Genomic DNA, 22,090 nt, shown 5'->3' with positions numbered 1-22,090 from the left:
CGACTGCATTGCCTGGTTGTGCCTGCTCGACAAGGGTTGCCTGTGTGGTAGCTCTCTCGATGCCTTGACCCGGAGTGACAAAAGATCGGGAAACCACTCCATGTATAACCATAGCGGAGCAATGAGAGTCATCCTGAGTCCTGGGGTTACTAGGATCCGGGACAGGACTGCGCGAAGCAAGCAAAAGGGGGAAAACGCGTAGCAATCCAGTCGATCCCAAGGATGTTGCAGTGCGTCCTCGAAGGCAGCCGTGGGATCTCGTACTGGAGAGCAAAACACGGGAAGCTTGATGTTGTGCCGTTTTGCGAATAGGTCGATGCATGATTCTCCCCAGAGGTCAAGTACTCGACTCGCTACCCAAGGGTGAAGAGACCATTCTGCCCCTATTACCTGGTTTCTGTGACTTAGGGCGTCTGCCAGGACATTTCTCTTGCCTGGAATGTACCTGGCTGACAAGGTTATGTGTTGACTCTCTGCCCACAGAAACACCCGCCTCATCAACTGCTGCAAGGGACGTGGGAGCGTGTCCCCTTGCTTGTTGACGAACGTGATCACGGACGTATTGTCGCTCATCAGCACTACCGAGTGCTCTCTCAAACGGGCCTGGAAATGAATGAGTGCTCTCGAGACTGCCATCATTTCCAGCACGTTGATGTGCAGGTGTTTCTCCTCTTCCGATCACACACCTGACATGACTAAGTCGTCCAGGTGTGGACCCCAACCTTCCGTGGATGCATCTGTGAACAGACGGAACTGAGGTGGAGGAAGGTTTATGAGAAACCCTCTCATGAGGTTCTCCTCGTTTAGCCACAAAAGCGAGATCTTCCCTTACCTTGCCCTCCATGAGGACCGGACGAGAGGGAGGATCGGTGGCTGCCGACCACTGCTCCTTCAGACATCACTGAAGGGAGCGGAGATGGATCCGCCTGAAAGGAACGAGCTTCTCTAGCGAGGAGAGGTGACCTAGAAGAGCTTGCCACTGGAGGGCTGGAAGTTGTTCCTGCGACAGGAATGACTGCGCAACCTCTCTGAGTCTGCTGATCCATTCTTCTGAGGGAAGAATGTGATCTGCTGACGAGTCGATCAGCATTCCCAGATACTTCTCCTTCTGCTTGGGAATGAGGTTCAACTTATCGTAGTACACCACAATCCCCAGATCGCGACAAACTGCCAAAAGCGAGTCTCGGTCCTGAATCAACTGCTCCTGCGAGGGAGCGAGAATCAGTCAGTCATCGAGGTACATCAGTAGGCGGATGCCCCTCGAGTGGGCCCAAGCTGCTACCGTCGTGAACACTCGCGTGAACACTTGGGGAGCTGTGCACAGTCCGAACCACAGGACTTAGAACTGGTACACTGTGCTCTGGAAGGTGAATCGGAGGTACTTTCGAGATGACCAATGAACTGGTACTTGAAAGTACGTGTCCTTCAAGTCTATCGAAAGCATGAAGTCGTACTGCCTGATGGCTAAAAGCACAGTGCGAACTGTCAGCATCTTGAATGCAGTTTGCTGAACAAACTTGTTAATGGCCAAAGGTCGATGATCGGTCTCCAACCTCCTGTCGCCTTCTCGACAAGGAAGAGCTGACAGTAGAACCCTGGTGACTGATCATGTATGACTTCTAGTGCCCTTCTCCAACATTTCCTGGACCTTCGTCTCTAAGGCCAGAGCCTTCGGAGATGTTGGAGCGTACGTGTGGAACGCTATTGGAGTGGAGGATAGGGGGGTCTGATGAAGCATGAATGGGAGCTTGTACCCTTTGCGAAGGGTCAACACTACCCATTCCTCGGCCTCGAGGTGCTGCCATATCGCCCAATGGCGCGATAGGCATCCCCCTACCTTCAGCAGCATGGGAAGGGGAAAGCTAAACTCAGCGTTTCCCTTTTCCTCGCGTGCCCCTGTTCTTTCAATGATGTGAAGGAGCTCCCGAGGGAGGCTGAAAGGTCTGTTAGGGGGCAGAACCCTTCTGAACCGGAGCAGGTTTTGGTTGCACAGAAGCAGCAGGAGCACAACCAGCGGTAATCTTGCTACTTCCCGTGGGCTTGGCCTGACTCGGCCTGGCTGCGGACGGTTTCGCGGGACCAGGTACTTTGAAACTCGTGGCCTGCGCCTGGTGGATAATGGCATCCTTCTAGGCGAGGCGCCATTTATCCTGCATGGCCAGAACTTCCTCTAGTGGAAAGAGAAAAGTTGCAGCTCTAATAGGAGTGTTCCTGAGTGCCAAGGCCTCTCCTGAACCAGTCTGGCTCGCCAAACGAGCGGCTACTGCCTTGCGCTTTTTGAGGATCAGATTGGCATACTGGGTAGCAAGCTCGTCCAAGAGAAAAGCAACAGCTTTCCCATCAGACAAAGCCAGGTTCCTGTACTGCTCCATGTGTTCTGGGGTAGCGAGCTTGGTGTCCCGCGTAACACTGTGACCGTACTCCACCAATGGTCGAGCCACGAAGCAGCATGGAGAGTAGCTACAGAGATGGATTCCATAGTTGAAATCTCAGATGCTGAGAGAAGACAGTGAGATTTCAAACTCTCGACCGAGGAACCCCCAGCAAGCACTCTGATTGCCGTGTCGAGAGGGAGAGGACAAGGCACAGAAAACTCTGTGACGTAGTACTTCTTCTGTCGCTGGAGTGGTTGAGGGAGAAGTTTGTTTGAACCTTGGCTCCTAAGAGAGTCACCAGGTCCTGCGATCTGGTCACTCATTCGGTCCAATGCTCGAGCAGCCTGTCTCCACCAGGGTGGTGTGATGGGCCGTGAACGGCCTTCAGGAGCTCCCCATAGGATCTCCAAGGCTGTACACTTATCTTCACACACTACCGTAGGAGGAGCCCTGAGGCCATTAATCTCACGCATGAGGTGGAGGTGGCAGATCCCTCGGTTCTGCTACATCTGTAGGTGTAGGGGAAGCAACATGCTGCGCGGATGATGACATCCCCCATGAATACCCTCGCTCTGGTCCTAAGACCGAACCAGGCGTATATTCAGAGTCGAGGAAGGACCCTGGCAGGGTTCATCCCCGACGGAATGCATCGAGGTTCCCACTGTGACGAAGTGCGTGACTGGTCGCTGAAAGCCTCACGAAGCTCCCAAAGGACCTCGAGTGCGAGCGGGGTCGCTGGGAACTGCAGCACTCACACCAGGAGGTGTAGACAGGTTAGTCGCGCGAGTGGTGTGCGTGGCCTCAACTGTTACATGGCCAGAGAGCATGGGAATTGGCTGCACCTCGCGCGGCTAGTATGAGCGAGAGCTAGCCTGGTCGTGCACGACCAGCCCCCATGTCACGGGCTGAGCCGCGAGGTGGCTTCATGCCGGGCCCGAGTCGCGTGGGTTGAGTGCACGGCTGTCTGGGCCTGCTCCCTGCTCACACGACACACGTGGCTACCCCCGTGGAGGTAGTCGTACGTACCATGGATTCTTCACAAGACCACAGCTGTGATTTCTCGTGCTGAAGCCTGGACTCTCATTTCCCCGCTCAAGAGCTGTTCAATTCAAGTCTGAACCTCGAGCGCGGTTGTTGTGCATGGAGGCCTTGAGCGAGATTCGCCAGGAACAATCCCATGGGTGCAGGGAACACAGGAATCTCTCGCGTTGCCCTCATCCTCCGGAGGAGAAGAGGTGTCTTGGGGCGCCGTGTCCCTTTGACTGCAACTGGCCTTCCTGGCCCTCTTTGCTTTCCTCTTCTTCCCCTTTCTCTTTCTCCTTGGGGGAGAAGAGTCAGAGTCAGAAGATGAAGACAAAAAGGAGGAAAGAGAGGAGGAGGAACTAGAAGAGGAATACCGCCCACGCTTCCTCTTCTTGTGCCCCTACGAGGTACTGGAACGGTGGTCGAGGCAACAGCAGACGACACTGGACGAGGTTGCACAACCTGAGCCATGTCCATAGGAAGAGCCGTGGTCGGTGAACGTGGGGAACCTGAAAAACATATTGTATCGGCAGGAGTTTTGACAGATTTTAATTTTAACTGCTTTTCAGCAGGAGGTTCCGCAGATTTTAATTTTAACTGACTTGCGGGCGAAGCTGTCAAGGGTTTGCCAGCAGTCGTTAAAGAAATCTCAGTGATTAAAACCTTACTATCCCTTTTTTTAACAGGGAATCCTGCAGTTATTTTACCCTTGGAAAATGTTTGCATTTTGCCAGGAATAAATGCTTTATCAGGTGCATGATCAACAACAACAGGGGCATCAGTGAACACGGGAATCGATAAAGTTACAAACAAACTCAGTTACATACATGTGTTCATCGACAATCGGATCATTCAAATGACGTTGTTCAAGCTCGTCCGCCATATTTAAACGGCGTCTCAACAAATTCAAGTCTGGCTTACCTGATAATCCGAGAGATAATCAGGTGTCAGGCGGTCCAACAATCTGTCAGGTGTCCCTCGTGATCGCCGAGTAGCAGGAGCACTAAGGTCCCCCGCCGAAACCCAAGAAATCCCCGACAGGGTGTGAATCCGGGCTTCCGAAAATGGCGGCCAGGATTCACACTCATGGCAAGGAGAACCTTGAGAGCAAGGTTTTCCCCTGCATGTCGAGCAGTGTGTGTGTGGGTCTACAGACGGTGACGAAAGCCACCTACTGCAACGCGCGCCACGGCCTGCACAACATCGCATCTTAACAAGTAACTTTCTCCTCTATAACAATGACACAATCACTAGTACACAAGCACAAGAGAAGGCAAAGGGCTGCAGCGTAGAGAGCGGAGTGTAGCACAACCATCCACGTTGAGCCGAAGAGAGTGAATGAGGAAAGTGGGCTGGTGGTGGTGGTGGTGGTGGTGGTGGTGGTGGTGGTGGTGGTGGTGGTGGTGGTGGTGGTGGTGGTGGGGGGAGCTAAGCTATGCCCCATACCGCCAGCCAACCAATCAACACAACTGCCTAGTTTTCTTTCTCTTCGGCTGTTTCTGAAGCGAATTCCTATATTAAATGATTACGAGGTTTGTATATCGCGTTGGAACAAATACAGTTTGAAATAAAGGAGTCCACATTGTATAATACTGTAAAGCTAATTATAATACCAGACTGTAGTTTGTCTCTAAATGATAGTTCTTGATCTAAATAATACTTTTGATGGATACCAACTTAATTATTAAATTAATAACCCATATACTCATAGATAAGAAAGTTATAAATTAACTTATCTCTAAGTTAATTAAAAACCACAGCTCTGCAGCCACCATGGGGCCAAGATCCCTGCAATCTTCATAAGCAAACTAAGAATATTCAAGATGTTATTTAGCGAAAACCTACTTCGTATACCACTGACCTGCTACTAAAACACTTTCCAAAATAAAGGTTTCTACCAAATTTAAGGGAAGTAACTGTAGTAAAGGTGACTAAACTTCAGTTTTAGTCTCAGGGTGATTAGGGCCCTTAATCCACACAAAATTAATTTGGAATGCTACTTCTAATACCATATTTTTTTCCAAATACTGAATGGCTCTTACTGAACAAAGAAACCTGCTTTCTACAAAATGCTTGCATACATTTTCAGAAACGATACCAGGTATGTGAAAAAAATTAGGCAAACTCTTGGGATTAAAATATTTTGTTTGTTCTGAAGGAAAACAAAAGGTTAAAAAACATCTTGTACTCCCAGATGGTTACTTCGACAGTGTTTATAGCCCATTTATGTGTTTAGGTGAAGCTAATTCCAACAAGAAAAAGTTTTCAACAGTAAAAAATTTGAATCTTTTAAATACTAGATACCAGTTGTATAATTTTAGGACAGGTAATTGTAGGAATTATAATAAAAAGAGTGTAGAAAGAAGTTACAAGCCAAAATATATTGGAATTTTTGTTGGTCAACATAAGTAGTGCTCACACTGAGAGGGAACTCTTGTGAGTGGTGGAATCATGCCATGATGTCATATGGTGGGTGTGGCCGACTTTGCCAGGACAGACCATGCCGACTGCAGTAATACCACGACATACGAGTGTGCCAACATATGAGAAATTTGAGATATGAATAAAGGTTTGAGCAAATTTTTGCCCCGAGATACGAGATAAATTTGAGATACGAGGATACAAGATGGTTTCCTATGCAGCCGCTAGGTGGCCAAGTGTGTGAGAGGCTGCTCACGAGGGCAGCATCGCTGGCACTTTCCCATCGAATCTACGTCGCGTAAAGTTATCTCTGAGCATCGGCCGTAGTGTTTGCATTTTTTACGCGTTTTTTGCGTTAATCAGTACAGAATTAAGTGAATAAGCAATGAGTCCAAAGCAAGCGAGTGCAAACATGGGTATTGAAAAGAAAAAGCGTATGATGACAATCGAGATAAAGCATGAAATAACTGAAAAACATAAGTGGTGTACGAGTGACTGAGCTGGCTCGTCAATATGAGAGGAGTACATCAACAATATGTACCATCCTCAAGCAGAAGGATGCTATAAAGAAGGAAATCAGAGACATGCTCGCAGAGTGGCAGGAATTTCTGATTTTATGGAAAAGAGGCACCCGGACAAGTTGGCGTGTGGTCGTGCGTTAGCACTTTGTGACAACAATTGTGTACGTCATTTTCGTAACATTTTGTAGGGGAGACAAAAGCAAACATCCCTACATGGGCTCCATTTAAAAAGGCCGGCAAAAAGTGAAGGTGAAAGCAAGTCAAAAAGTGACGCAAAAAGAGCCAAGCAGGAAGAAGAAAAGTAAAAAAATGAAAATGAAAACAAAATTAGAATTAAGTTTAGCGTAACGTATGATTAACATTTATTTCTAAGTGTGTGTTAAGTAAGCTAATTTCATTTAAGTTAAATTTAAAGTTTAAGTTATGTTACGTAGTGTTGCAAAAGTGTAGCGTACCGAACGTGTTGCCGTCAAGTCTCTCTCCTCCCCTTTCTCTCTCCCTCCTCCTCCGCACACACCGGCGGTAGCCACTACCGTCTGTCTTGAAGGTAAAAACTCCATAATAATGTCACACTTTATTGCAGAATTGAAACAATTAAAAACATGTTTTTCCACTGTAATATACTGTTTTTAGGTTTTTTATTCAGAGGGTGGGAACAGATTAATTTTTCTTTAGGTATTTTACATGAGAAAAATTGATTCGAGATACGAGCGAACTGACATACGAGCTCAGGTCCCGGAACGCATTAAGCTGGTATCTCAAGGTATTACTGTATAGGAATAACCTATTGTAAAACCTGGGGGAGGGATTTATGATCTCATCCTTTTCTAGAAGGTTCATAATTTCTAGTTGTAACATCTGAGCTTTTGCTGTATTGGTGATACAGCTCAAATACTACTGCTAGAGTGTTATGGTATCCTTTGACTGGCCAGATACTATATTGGATCTCACTCTCTGGTTACGGCTCATTTTTCCTTTGCCTACACATACACCGAATAGTCTGGCCTAATCTTTAATTATTCTCCTCTGTTTTCATACACCTGACAACACTGAGATTACCAAACAATTCTTCTTCGCTCAAGGGGTTAACTATTGCAATGTAATTGTTTAGTGGCTACTTTCCTCTTGGTAAGAGTAGAAGAGACTCATTAGCCATGGCAAACAGCTCTTCTAGGAGAGGGACACTCCAAAATCAAACCATTGTTCTCTAGTCTTGGGTAGTGCCATAGCCTCTGTTCCATGGTCTTCTGCTGTCTTGGGATGGAGTTCTCTTGCTTGAGAGTGCACTCAAGCATAATATTCTATCTTATTTCTCTTCCTCTTGTTATTTTGAAGTGTTTATAGTTTATATATGATAGAATTATCTTAATGTTGATATTACTCTTAAACTTCTCTTTAGGTATATTTCCTTATTTCCCTTCCTCACTAAGCTATTTTCCCTGATGGAGCCTTTGGGCTTATAGCATCCTGCTTTTCCAACTAGGGTTGTAGCTTAGCAACCAGTAACAATAATAATGATAATAATAATAATAATAATAATAATAATAAAAATAATAATAATAATAATAATAATAATAATAATAATAATAATAATAATAATAAACGGACTTTGAGCGAAGCGAAAAATCTATTTTTGGGTGAGATGGCCATGTCGTCCTGATGGAAGGTTCCTATTGGTAGCTTTCCTTTAGAAAGCTACCAATAGGACCCTTCCATCAGGACGACATGGCTTGAGCCGAAAAATAATAATAATAATATAGAGCTGGTTTCTTTGACCTGGGAGGATTGGAGGTTAGAGGATTCTGGCAACCTTCTTTGACCACAGCTAGCACCTGCTAACTAGGATGAAGACTTTTACCCCTATTTTAATTCCCGGGAAGAACTGTCATAAGGTTTTCACGTCCAGTTGAAAAGGAACGTCTGCCACTCTACTATAAGAGATTTCTAATGTTCAACAACTGGAACAAAAAGGTATTGTTCTAAATGTGGAAGCTTTAGTATTTTTAGAAACAGATCACAAAATCACAAATTTTTAAGTAATTTGTATTTTTCCTAACATACTTACCGAGAACTACTTTCTTAGGAGGTACCTGGAATCTCCTCTCAACCGACCAGAGTTTTGTGTAGTTTACCCTACTTCCGTTTTCTGTGAGGACCACCTCAGGCGGAAGGATACGTGCCATGAGGCTAGTCCTGAGCCAGGTCGCGTGTTAGCTTGGGTCTCGACCCTCAGTAAGTTCTTGGATGTTAAAAATACCTAAGGGTCAGTAAGGCACTCGGGGAAGGAAGGGAGGGCCATTACCCGAAAGTAGTTCTCGGTAAGTATGTTAGGAAAAATACAAATTACTTAAAAATTTGTGATTTGTTCCAACACGGAGACTTACCTCGAACTACTTTCTTAGGAGACTTACACTTTAGGAGGTGGGAGTGTCTTCCTGACCTCTAGACCCAACTAAACTGGGCGACAAGGAACCTAGATAGGAAACTAGGTTCTAAGTTATCCGGAAAACGAAACGTAGGGAAAAACTACACAAAGAGCTCATGTTAGTGTCTAAGTAATCACCCTTAAAAATTCCACGATGCTGAGTCCTGTGACGAAGTTGTGAAGTCATGTCTTGTGCAGGTTCTATCTGGGTCTACCTCCGGGAGTCGGGAAAGGAAAAGGACAAGGGTGAAAGGAAACGAACCTGTCTTTTGGTTTTGCTACCCACGATTGTACCTGGGGCTTCACTGTTAAATCGCTTGGAGCGCAGAGATGACTGTCCCAATAGAGAACCCGTCTAGAGATTTCCTCGAGCAATCCTTGAGGTAATGAGTTGTTAAGGTCGACTGGTTCGACCAGGTGCCTGCTCTAAGGATCTGGGCCACTGCCATGTTCTTCTCAAAAGCCAGAGAGGTACTTAGACCCCTAATGTCATGGGGCCTGGGATTACTTGTCAGGGGAAGGCCCGCCTTGCTATAGGCCCTGACAATCACCTGTCTTAGCCAATAGGAGATGGTATTCTTAGATACCTGCTTTTTCACTGTACCCGTGGAGACGAAGAGGTTTTTGATACCAGGGCGGAGATTAGCCGTCCGCTCAAGGTATTTCCTCACGGCTCTGACGGGGCACAACTTCAAATCCTCCGGATTCCCTGATCGAGGAATCGCTGGCATTGAGAAGCCTTCGAACTTAGGATCCCAGACTGCTGGAGTCTGTGTTTTAGCCACAAAAGAAGGGACGAACTTGAAGGAGATCTCACGCCATCCCTTCGTATGAGAGACTTCGTAGGACAACCCATGGATTTCTCCCACCCTCTTAGCTGAAGCCAAGGCCAACAAGAAGACCGTCTTGAGAGTAAGATCCCTGTCCACTATGTCCTTCCAGGGTTCGAACGGTGGTTCACTTAGCAATTTCAGGACTCTTGCCACATCCCACTGCGGCACCCTGGAGGTTTGCGGAGGGCATGCTTGTTCGAAGCTCCTGATGAGCATAGAGATATGCCTAGAGGAGCCCAGATCAATGCCCTTCAGGAGGAAAACTTGGCCCAAGGCTGCACGGACTCCCTTGATGGCTGGTATTGACATGCCCACCACATCTCTGAGGTGTACGAGGAAATCCGCAATATCCGGAACCGAAGCTTTTAGAGGCTTGATGTTTCTTGAGGAACACCATTTTGTGGAAGTGGTCCATTTTACCTGGTAGACCGCTGCTGAAGACCGCCTCAGATAGCGCGACATCCTCTCAGCCGTTCCTGCTGAATATCCTTCTTTCCTCAGGAGACGCTCGATAATCTCCAAGCGTGAAGGCGAAGAGATCGAGGATTGTCGTGGAACCTTTGGAAATGTGGCTGCTGCAGAAGGTCTGGTCTGTCGGACAGAGGTCACGGGGGAAGACACGCTAAGTCTCTTAGATCCGCGAACCACTCTCTCTCCGGCCACCAGGGCGCTACCAAAGTCATCCTTAGGTTGTGAGCTGTCCTTACTCTGTTAAGCACTTGCCTGATCAATGGGAAAGGAGGAAAAGCGTACACCTCAAGATTGTCCCATTTGTGCTGAAAGGCGTCCCCCAATGCCGCCTTTGGGTCTGGGACAGGAGAACAGAATACGGGGAGTTGTGCATTCAGTCTGGTTGCAAAGAGATCCATCACCGGCGAACCCCATTTTTGAATGATGAGCCTGGCTACTTCTGGGTGAAGAGACCACTCGGTACCCACTACCTGGCCCATCCTGCTGAGCCCATCGGCTAGGACATTCCTTTTCCCTGGAATGAACCTTGCTGAAATCACGATTTGTTCTGACTCGGCCCAATCCAGGATCTCCAACGTGAGATCGCACAACTCCTTCCACTTGAGTCCTCCCTGTTTCTTTATGTACGCTACTACAGTGGCGTTGTCGCACATCAACGCCACTGTCTTTCCCCTTAGAAGATCTACGAACTGTAGGCACGCTTTTCGGACTGCCTTCATCTCTAGGACGTTGATGTGCTGTGCTTTTTCTTCTTCCGTCCAAGAACCTCTTGCTGACTTGCCGAGAAGGTGTGCTCCCCACCCCACCTTGGAGGCGTCCGTGAAGAGAAGCATCTCGGGGGGCTCGGCTGCGAAGGGCATCCCCTTGAGGGTATTCGCTCGATCCTGCCACCACTCCAGGGATTGTTTTGTCTCCGGAAGAACGGGAATTAACTTGTAAGAGGAGTCTAACTGGTTCCAGAGCCCCTTCAGATTCCATTGTATGCTCCTGAGTTTGAGCCTCCCTTGGGGGACCAGTTTCTCTAATGATACTAGATGACCTATCAACCTCTGCCAGTTCTTGGCTCTCCTGTGCTGCCCTGAAAGAAAAGGCCGGAGGACCTGGTCCAGGTTGTTCAACCTCTCCCCCGACGGAAAGGCTCTCACTAGGCGGGAGTCCAGCACTATCCCCAAGTAAGTCCTCCTGGTGGAGGGAGACAGATGCGACTTCTCCAGGTTGATAGTGATACCCAGAACTTTGCATAATTGTATTAGTTTCACGCCTTGATCCTTCAAAACTACCTCTGAGGAAGAAAGAAGCAACCAGTCGTCCAGGTAGCGAATGAGGCGAATACCCCGTTCGTGAGCCCACACGGAGACTGTCGTGAAGATCCTTGTGAATACTGGAGGCGCTGTTGACAAACCGAAGCAGAGGGTCTTGAACTGCAAGATCTGGGTACCCCACTTCACCCGAAGAAACTTCCTGCTTGATGGGTGGGTAGGGATTTGAAAATACGCGTCCTTGTGGTCTATGGACATCATGAAGTCCCATTCCCTCAGGGACTGCAGGACTGACTTCGGTGTGTCCATCTTGAAGTCGGTCTTGCACACAAACTTGTTAGGGGCACCTTATCATAGAGGCATAAACCTGCTCTCTTCTTTTATTATCATTATTATTATTATTATCATCATCATTATTATTATTATTATTATTATTATTATTATTATTATTATTATTATTATTATTACTTGCCAAGCAACAATCCTAGATGGAAAAGCAGGAAGCTATAAGCCCAGGGGCTCCAACAGGGAATATAGCCCAGTGAGGAAAGGAAAATAGGAAAAATAAAATATTTGAAGAAGAGTAACATTAAAATAAATATCTCCTATATAAAGTATATAAACTTTAACAAAACAAGAGGAAGAGAAATTAGATAGAATAGTGTGCCCGAGTGTACCCTCAAGCAAGAGAACTCTAACCCAAGACAGTGGAAGACCATGGTACACAGGCTATGGCACTACCCAAGACTAGAGAACAATGGTTTGATTTTGGAGTGTCCTTCTCCTAGAAGAGTTGCTTACCATAGCTAAAGAGTCTCTTCTACCCTTACAAAGAGGAAAGTGGCCACTGAACAATTACAGTCCAGTAACCCCTTGGGTGACGAAGAATTTTTTGGTAATATCAGTGGTGTCAGGTGTATGAGGACAGAGGAGAATATGTAAAGAATAGGCCAGACTATTCGGTGTATGTGTAGGCAAAGGGAAAATGAACCGTAACCAGAGAGAAGGATCCAATGTAGTACTGTCTGACCAGTCAAAAGACACCATAACTCTCTAGTGGTAGTATCTCAATGGGTGGCTGGTGCCCTGTCCAATCACAAAACACACAAAGGTTGATAATGCCTCCGAGACCCCGTCTGAGACAGTTATATCTAAGTAGGTCAGATAACCTAAAATTAGATTCAAACCCTGATATTATTCAAATTTCTCTTCTAATAGATAAAATATCACTATTATAGAATCTGCAAAAGAAAGCATTTCAAGAACACTTCCTAGCAGACTTGCACAGCCTGAACTTAAAAGATTTTTATTTATGAGGTTCAATGATGGGGTCAACACTGAAAAGCAAATTGAAATCTAAGGCAGGATTAGGCATCTGAGGAGTCACATATAAGTCTGCATAATGGATGGTTTTAGGATTAAATGGGAAATAGCAAAGCTAGTCTTTTTCAGAATCTGAGACAACAATTTAATAATTCTATCCACAATAAAGTTGAAGAACTGAGAGGTATAAACAGTCTTGGAAGTAGCTACCTCCACAAATTTAGAAGAATATGAAGCTTCTGGGGTATTTCTCAGCATTAAGGTTATATAAGATTTGTAAAGGATATACAGTAATTTCTCGCTTGCAAAGTCTGCGTTCGTGTTTCCTTCCTCTTCATAGAACTATACTATTAAGTAGGTGAAACCGAGGGAATATCAGCCGATTATCTGGTTTGTTTACAACTGGATATGGGGCCTGTTACTCATGTATGCACCGACTCATTTTGGCAGTAGATGAACTAAAGCCTATGTTTATAGTCAGCCCTCCTTATTTATGGGGGTTAGGTAACAGAGACAGACAGGCAGAAAAAGCTAGAATCCGTCATAACTTTCTGCCCATGGGTGGGTTAATTCCTAACTTAAAAACTCACTGCCCCGTGCCTAAGCACAGTTGGATAACTTACTAAGGAACCCACTGTACTGCCTAATACTGTTTTCACTTGGTTTCTAGAACCACATCATTGTCTTTGACAGACGTTAACCACATCGCCGGAAGAATTTAACCCATTTTTGAAAAATAAAAAAATGCTTAATTTCAAGACAGGTTTATTACAAAATAAACATTGAAAGAGTAGTTCCCAAACTTCAGAATGATGATACATAAACTTAATTTGTACTGTATGTTAACCCTGTATGCAGGGTGAAAATCTCCTTAACTTTCTGGGAAAATTTTATCCTTTTTAGGGAAAAAAAAATAAACATGCTTAACTTCAAAACAGGTTTATTACAAAATAAACATTGAAAAAGTAACTCTTAAACTTTGGAATGATGATATGTAAACTTAATTTTCACCTTATGTTACCCCTGTAAAATACAGTGGTACCTCTACATACGAATTTAATTCGTTCCACAACCGACTTCGGATGTAGAAAATGTTCGGATGTCGAAACGAATTTTCCCATAAGAATACATGGTAATTCATTTAATTCGTTCCTCAGCCTAAAAACCCATAATAAATCCTTAATAAATGGCTACACATAATTACACATAACAATAACATAACTGCATAATATGAAAGAAGCATGTAAAAAAGATAATTATAAAGAAATAATAAATAAAAAATGTGTTTTATGGCCACTTTACCTTAGAGACAGGCCAACGCAGGTGTAGGATTTGCTACGCCAGGAGGAGACGGACGATCGGCGAGAAGGTAGACATGGTGTTAACATGTTCTTTAAATAAATACTCTCTCTCTCTCTCTCTCTCTCTCTCTCTCTCTCTCTCTTTCTTGTTCTTCTTCACTGTTAGTGTTAGAGACGTCTATTAATTTTTTCTGAGAGATAGAGAGAGAGAGAGAGAGAGAGAGAGAGAGAGAGAGAGAGAGAGAGAGAGAGAGAGAGAGAGAGAGAGAAAAGAGAGAGAGATTAAACAAAAATGGAGAGATTAAACAAAAATGTGTTGTGTACATATGATTTTTAACAGCGTTAACGAGTTGAAAGACAGTTAATGTAACTAAAAAAACAATATTAGCGAATCTGAATTCCTTTATTAACTAAAACCAATATTGATACAAACACACTCGTGTGCGTATGCGCAAACACACACACACGCACGAGGAGACACGATCGGCGAGGAGGTAGAGATGGTGACTGCGATAACATACCGTAACTTACACTACGGAAATTTTAATCTAACTTAGCTTATTTATTTTTTGTTTTATTTTTATATTTCATATTTTTTACATTTTTTTCCTTTTGATTTTTTATTTTCATCACTTTCAGTGACGAGTTACGGTATGTTATCGCAGTCAACATCTCTACCTCCTCCCTGACCGTCTCTCTTACTGCGTAGCAATTCTTGCACCTGTGTGTGTGTTTGTGCATACGCACACGAGTGTGTTTGTATCAATATTTGTTTTAGTTAATAAAGGAATTCAGATTAGCTGTTATTACTTTCTTAGTTACATTTAATTGTTTTTCAACTCGTTGACGCTGTTAAAAATCATATGCACTCTAAACACATTTTTGTTTAATCTCTCTCTCTCTCTCTCTCTCTCTCTCTCTCTCTCTCTCTCTCTCTCTCTCTCTCGGAAAAAAAAATAATAGACGTATCTAACACTATAACAGCGAAGAAGAACGAGAGAGAGAGAGAACGAGAGAGAGAGAGAGAGAGAGAGAGAGAGAGAGAGAGAGAGAGAGAGAGAGAGAGAGAGAGAGAGAGAGAGAGAGAGATTTTATTTAAAGAACATGTTAATGCTATGTTTAGAGAGAAACAGAAAAAGAGAAAAGTCTTATTTAAAAGAGCTTGTTAATGCTATCTTGGTTTTCTTTGCTTCACATTTTTCTTTCTTTCTGTTCATCATGCTGGCCCTTCTCACAAATGATCGTTGCCAACAATCTCTTTGTCCTTTATCCCTATCAACAAAAGGCGTTCTATCTCTTCCAGGGTATTGCTACGATGTCTTGTAATAATGGTGATCCCCTTCGATGGTTACTTGCTTTTTAATAGCTGCCTTCAACTTGATGATCCTCGAGATCATAGGCCTATTCCGGCCATACTGTTTAGCCATACAGTATCACTCACATGCACACTGCTCTCATGTTTTTCTATAATTTCTTGCTTCAATTCTAATGAAAGAATTGCCTTCTTCCTGTACTGAAACTCAGCTTCTTAGGCACCATGATTATAGGTAAAATCAAAAAGGAAATGTGAGAAAAGGAAGAAAATAAGCACTGTTAATAACAGACCAAACAGAGGACAACCACACGATACACACAAGAACAGAGAACTGAGCACTCGACGCTCAATGGCGTAATGTTTACTTCGTATGTTGGAGCAACACTTCAGATGTCGAGGCAGAAATTTGGTCGAATTTTACTTTGTATGTTGGAAAATTCGTATGTTGGAACATTCGTATGTAGAGGTACCACTGTTAGGTAGAAATCTCCCTAAATCACAAACTTACCCCCTCTGTGGAAAATTCCAGGCAGAGAGCAGGAAAGCGCACCCACCCAGTAAGAACTGATTGCATGGGGAAGGTGAGCAGGCTCCTTTGTCTCCTAGTGGGTGAGACATATGTCACTCACTTGTGCGCGGGAGAAAATCTCCCTGCGATGTGATTCTAGGGGTGAGGAACACATTTCAATAAGTGTGAAGTACATGTACACATGTAATAATGTACATACATGGTAAGACTACGGTACAACAGACACGAGTCATCACTGCCACACTTACACATACTGAATATGTGCAGTAACAACGAAACACTGTAATTCCTATCAGACAACACTCACTGATATGGCAAATTCGAAGATAATTTGTATTTTTCCTTACCATACAAACCTTAGCTATTTACAGAGGGTTTACCTTTTAGCGCAGCTGAAATGGCGAGCCATTAGAATTTAACGAGGGTGTATTACCCCCGCGCTAGTTAGCGGGGGGGTAGGGGAGTGGTAGCTAGCTACCCCTCCCCCCCCCTCACACACAGATGAATGCTCACTTTTACTTAGAGGTAGGACTTGTCTTGGGGGACAGGGCTGGTGGGCAAATATGTGTAAATAGCTAAGGTTTGTATGGTAAGGAAAAATACAAATTATCTTCAAATTTGTCATTTGTTCTGTAACCGAAATACAAACCACGCTATTTACAGAGGGTGACTTACCCCTTAGGTAGGGTGGAAAGTCCCCAGCCATACTGACTTTGGCTTTACCCGGGGACTCAGAATCCGAGTGAGTCGCACTCGAGAAAAGGAGTCCCTGCACCTCACAAGTTCCTACGTAAGCTTGTGTGTGAAGGAAGAAGTGTGACCCGTCCTAGGCATTTGACCTGGGGTTCCAGAAGGAACTCTGGGTTAGGACGTTCCCAATACCACCTCGTCAGGGTATGGGGGACGCGACAGTATTGACTCATTACTCGGAACACAAGGAAGCATGGTTTACCTGCAGAGGTTCGAGGTCAGCTATGCAGAGACCAGGATGCTGCTTCCCCGCAGAGGGGATGATGAAGAAAGAAATCAGAGCCAGACATATTTCTTTCGTTCATGCAGACTAAAACCTGATAACAATGCCCTCAACCTTCTGCTACCTGTCCAAAAAGGAGCCTGAGGTTAGACCAGCTGTTGTGTAGCCACCACAGAGCGATAGAAAACGTATCGAGACTCCTGTGGGTCACGCCCTGCAGGAAGCGGACTGCGAAGGTCATTAGACGCTTCCAGACTCCAGCTTGTAGCACCTGCGTCACAGAGTAGTATTACTCGAAGGCGAGGGACGTTGCGATGTATCCAACATCGTGCTGTAGGGCGACGTGACGGGGGAGGGTCTGGAGACAGGTCGAGATGAATGTCCTTGAGTCTGGGCTGAAGAGGTATACTGGTGACTCTCCCCCGTGTCCTCCTTGTGCTCCCAAATCGGCTGCAACTGAGGACAAACTGCAGCTGTTCCCAGCGCTAACCTCTCGATTCCTTTACTGGCAAGAAAGAGAAGGTCTTGGGACATCAGATACAGAATGGAGACTCGAAATCTTGAATGAATTGGACCGAAGGGCCGGGACCCCCAGATTCTGAGTCTAGCCAACAACTCAGGAGCGAACCTGAATGTTGCCTTCCCCTCTTCCTTAGAAAGGGGGGAGTCGTAAGAGACCAAGAAGATTGCTTACACACTGGCCGTGGCCAGAGTGAGCAGGAGACCCAAGGCGGAATACAATCCGAGGCCTGTCGTAAAGGGTCTTGAGAAGATCTCTTAAAGGACTAAAAGTCCGAGCCATGCTCCAAGTTGGAGGTCTTCCTCCGACTAGGGCAGGGACGATCGTAGCTTCGCATGAGCGAGGATAGATCCAGCGGGCAGGAAAAAGTTATTCCTTTAAGCCTGAAGGTCAGGGAAAGGCTGAGCGACAGGCTTCATTGCCGAGAGCGGAAAGGAGTTTCCTCCCGCCGAAAGGCAATAAGACCGTTATTGCTGGAGAAGAGGCCTCAAGGGAAGAGGTATATCTCCCACGGCACCAACCACCTTAGACTCTTCACTTTGCCTGGAAGACCCCTGTGGATGACTATCGCAGATGACGCGACCTCCGTACCGCGACTGTAGCGGGTTGTCTCTTCTTGAGGAGGAGGCGAAGTGTCTCCAGGCATGAAGCCGAAGCGACGCCCCGGTTCGGGAGAGATGTCGCAGTGTGGTTGTTTGAGTAGTCTGCGCCGTGGGAGAAGCTCTCCCGGGAGTTCCGTCAGGGGAAGCAGAGGGTCCAGAAACCGTTCTGCGCATAGTCCCAGTGGAGCTCTCCCATTGAAAGGTTGACAGACAACCTGGTCTTGTTGAGACCCATTGTCCACAGACAAAAAGGAGGGAAGACGCAGGCGTCGAAGTTGTCCCACCATCACCGGAATGCATCTTGCCAGAGTCTCGGGGTCTAAGACTGGGGGGAAGAACAGCGGAAGCTTGAGGTTCCAAGCCGTCGCGATCAGGTTCCCCAGACCAGGACTTGCTGGTTACCCAAGGTCAAAGACTCCCAGGTACACTCTCTCTACGAGGCTCTGCTCGGATAGTCGGAGAGAACATTCCCCTGCCTGGAATGAGAGAGCCGATGGTGATATTGAGAGAATCTCAATCATCCCGGTATCTCTACTGCAAGATGTGAAGGTGTGAAAATGCGTCCCCTGCTGATTAGAATACGCCAGAATCATGAAGTCGACGCGCACGGGGCGACTCGGCAGGAGCTGTAGGATCTGTAGAAGGGCCAGACTAAGGCCCCTAAGCCTGCCTGAATGATGGAGAGGTATCCTTCAGGTCTTGACCATAGGCCTGGACCAGAACATGCCCCCCCCCCCCCTTTCCTTTGACGAGTCCGAGAACAGCATCAAGAATGTGGGGAAAGGACGAGAATATCCACTACCATCAAGAGGCTCCATAGGTCAACACCCATTGCAGGTCTAATAGTTCCGCTGGTCCCATAGGGGCAAGGAAGTCCGGTTAAACGTTGCCTGAAGCCACCGGAACTTGGACCGCCCCACATGGAACTTATCCTGAGGCGACCGTTCGGACTATAGACGGGTCAATGAGGAAAGGAGAACTAGGAAACGTTCCAAGGTAGGGCTGAAAGCTCTGCTTGACTGAGAACAGGTACTGCGACTCTCCTCAGTCTTGCCACAGTCAACTGAAAGGAAGGCTCAGAGGATGTGGTAACAGAATCTGGCGTCCCCAGGTGGTCACCCATCCAAGTACCAACCAGAACCGACGTTGCTTAACCTCGCTGGACGGACGAGAAGCGGGGTTTCCAACGTGGTAAGGCCGTTGACTCAATATCATGGCCAGATACTCCAGATGTTGAGGCAGAGGAAGAGAAGGCTCCAAGCAAAATACCATGAACCCACACTCATGGTAAGCATCCGGAAGCTTGTCCCGGCGCTGAAGAAGGTCGAACCCGAGCCTACCGGAGTTGACCAGCCCTCCAAACAGCAGAGGAGGCGGAAGCCTGCACCTGAGCGGCCATGAGGAAGGCAGGGAGAGTTCTCTGGGGAAAAAAACCTGCTATGCCACGGCGGGATAGCCACACTGCATCATAAGCAGGAATACTTGCAGTCTAGGCTGAATTCGACGAGCTCCCTGGAAGATGGATGGAATGGAAACTGAAAGTACCCGTCCTTCCGATCCAGGGTTTAAGGAGTCCTGTCGCCTCGTTACCAGTCTGATCGATTCTGCTGTTCTACGCTGGCCGAAGTTTGTTTGACAAACTTGATCAGGGCTGAGAGGTCGACTACGGAACTCCCCTCTCAGATCCTTCCTTACAAGAAAGGATCGACTGAAGAGGCCGGGGGTGAAGCCGTCGATGATCCTATGGAAGACCTTCGCCTAAGGTATGGATCATTCTGCCCAACCGGGCAACTCTTGCTGACGCTATGGCATAGAGGTTCAGAGACACTGAATTCGCTGACAGAGACGGCAGGCGCGATATCCTTGGCTGATCACAGAGATTGTGCGGGAATGGGCATCGGGAAGCTGTCATTCGGATGAGTAACCTTAAGCATCCTCCCAGCGAAAAACCTGCAATCCTAGAGTTCGTGAACTCTGCCGCTCCTTTTAGGACTATGCCCCCCCGGGGGAGCCTCCCGTGCCATCTTTTCCTGACAGGAGGAAACTGCAATTGGACACCTTGTCCCAGTTGTCGTAGCCGATAACTTAGGCCGACGTGGTTGAAAGAAAAGGGCGCTGGAGCCCTGCAGAGTCTGGAAGAAAGCGCCTTGGAGGAGTGAAAATGGAAGTCGATTTCCTCCGCGCAGCCGCTGTCTAAGTCTCTGTCCTTGGGCACAAACAAACTCTTCTCAAGGATGGAAGGGTGTCTGAGGTCGTCGACCTCCACAGATGAGACACCCGAAGGAAGCCCTCAGTCAGCGCGTCCAGATGGTACAACATCGAGCTTGTCCGCAAGTTAGATACTTAACGACGAAAGGCCAAGGTGCCTGAGCTCGAGAGGAGGAAAGTACCCATGATCTTCCTGTAGCTTCCTTGAACCAAACCTCGGGCCGTAACCGAGGAGGGAAAGGACCTGGTAAGCCCCCAGAGGAAGGGGTAAGCAGTCACCCCTTGTCCGATGGAGAAATCTCGAACGGAAAGCCCCCCCCCCCCCAATAATCCTTCCAGGGAATGACGGGGAAGGGCTAACCCAGGTTCTGGAAAGAGGAGTGTTGCTCAGATCTCCCTGAAGTTTCTCCTATTCTTGCAAGTGCCATGCTCTGCGTTTACGGGGTGAGGCCGTGTTCTGGAAATGCGCTCCAGAAGAACTCGCCAGGCTGGCCATGCTGCGAAAACCCCATTGGGAATCGTGGTCGCAATCGCCCTGGAGCTCGCGCGATGGTAATTCAAAGATTTGCGCGTGGGCGAACGTGGAAGCGCCCATGCGCGGTAACGCAGGAACGCAAACGAAGGTGAACGAAGAAGCGCAGAAGGAGGGCGAGCGTAGTAGGAAGGGCGAGAGCTGGTGGTCGGCGAGCGATAATCCATAGACGAGCAATGGATACTGCAAGAAATAAGCCGACGTTTGTGCGAAGAAACACTGTAGGTTCGAGCGACGGAACACCGTCGGTTCGCGCGACGGAACACCGTCGGTCCTCGCGACGGAACACCGTCGGTCCTCGCGACGGAACACCGTCGGTCCGCGATACGGAACATCGTCCGTCCGCGCGACGGAACACCGTCCGTCCGCGCGACGGAACACCGTCCGTCCTCGCGACGGAACACCGTCCGTCCGCGCGACGGAACACCGTTGGTTCGTGCGCGGGCCAACATTGGAGAGGATGGGCACGGACGCGCATGAGCGTAGACGTGCAGGCACGTGGGCGTGTGGGCGCGCAGGCGAATGATCGCGCGGGCGCACAGGCAAGCGAGCGCACAGGCGAGCGGTCGCGCAGGCGAGAGGTCGCGCAGGCGAGAGGTCGCGCGGGCGCGCAGGCGAACGGTCGCGCAGTCGCGCGGGCGCGCAGGCGAGCGGTCGCGAGGGTGGGCAGGTGAATGAGCGCGAGTCCGAGGCGGCGAACGCAAGCATTAGCGCGATGGCGAGGAAACGTGCTGCCGTGTGGGCGAGGAAGACCGCTAGCGATATGGAACAACAGGCGATCGGTGGTGAGCTGGTGAGCGCTAACGCGCAGGTTGGCGATGGCGCGTTGTGGCATGCCGACGCGATGGCGAGCAGCATGCGCAGGTGAGCGATCGCGCGATGGCGAGCAGCATGTGAAGGTGAGCGATCGCGAGCAGCATGCGCAGGTGAGCGATCGCGCGATGGTGATCAGCATGAGCAGGTGGGCGGTCGCGCGATGGTGATCAGCATGCGCAGGTGGGCGGTCGCACGATGGCGATCAGCATCCGCAGGTGGGCGGTCGCGCGATGGCGATCAGCATCCGCAGGTGGGCGGTTGCGCGATGGCGAGCAGCATCCGCAGGTGGGCGATCGCGCGATGGCGAGCAGCATCCGCAGGTAGGCGATCGCGCGATGGCGAGCAGCATGCGCAGGTGAGCTAGAAGCTGGCGAACCATGTGCCTTCAGAAGTGTTGGAGAACGTTGGCGTGCCGGCTGTAACACACGCGGGCGATCCGGAGATCGCCGAGAGACAGGTGATTGCTGGTGAGCTGATGATCGCTGGCGAGCTGATGATCGCTGACGAGCAGAAGGCAACGTGTGGAAGCCTGCGCATAGAAGAAGAGTCCTTGACCCCGACCTGAACCGAAGTTCTAGATCGCGAGGGCGAACGTGGGCGCACAGGGCGCGTAACAGGAACCAACAGGAACAGCAGGGATGAT

The 22,090-nt window shown here is 47.8% G+C and overlaps 1 protein-coding gene and 1 pseudogene across 1 annotated transcript in view; both read right to left on the bottom strand.

Moving 5' to 3' along the window:
• Nucleotides 1-22,090, bottom strand: part of Uxs (UDP-xylose synthase) — a 669,676-nt gene that overhangs the window by 55,156 nt on the left and 592,430 nt on the right. The window lies entirely within an intron of this gene.
• Nucleotides 18,978-19,096, bottom strand: LOC137615576 (5S ribosomal RNA; annotated as a pseudogene).

Source organism: Palaemon carinicauda, chromosome 21 (assembly GCF_036898095.1).
Source record: "Palaemon carinicauda isolate YSFRI2023 chromosome 21, ASM3689809v2, whole genome shotgun sequence".
Classification (NCBI taxonomy): domain Eukaryota; kingdom Metazoa; phylum Arthropoda; class Malacostraca; order Decapoda; family Palaemonidae; genus Palaemon; species Palaemon carinicauda.
Note: the sequence above shows the minus strand (reverse complement) of the source record. Positions and strands in the feature narration are given on the sequence as shown.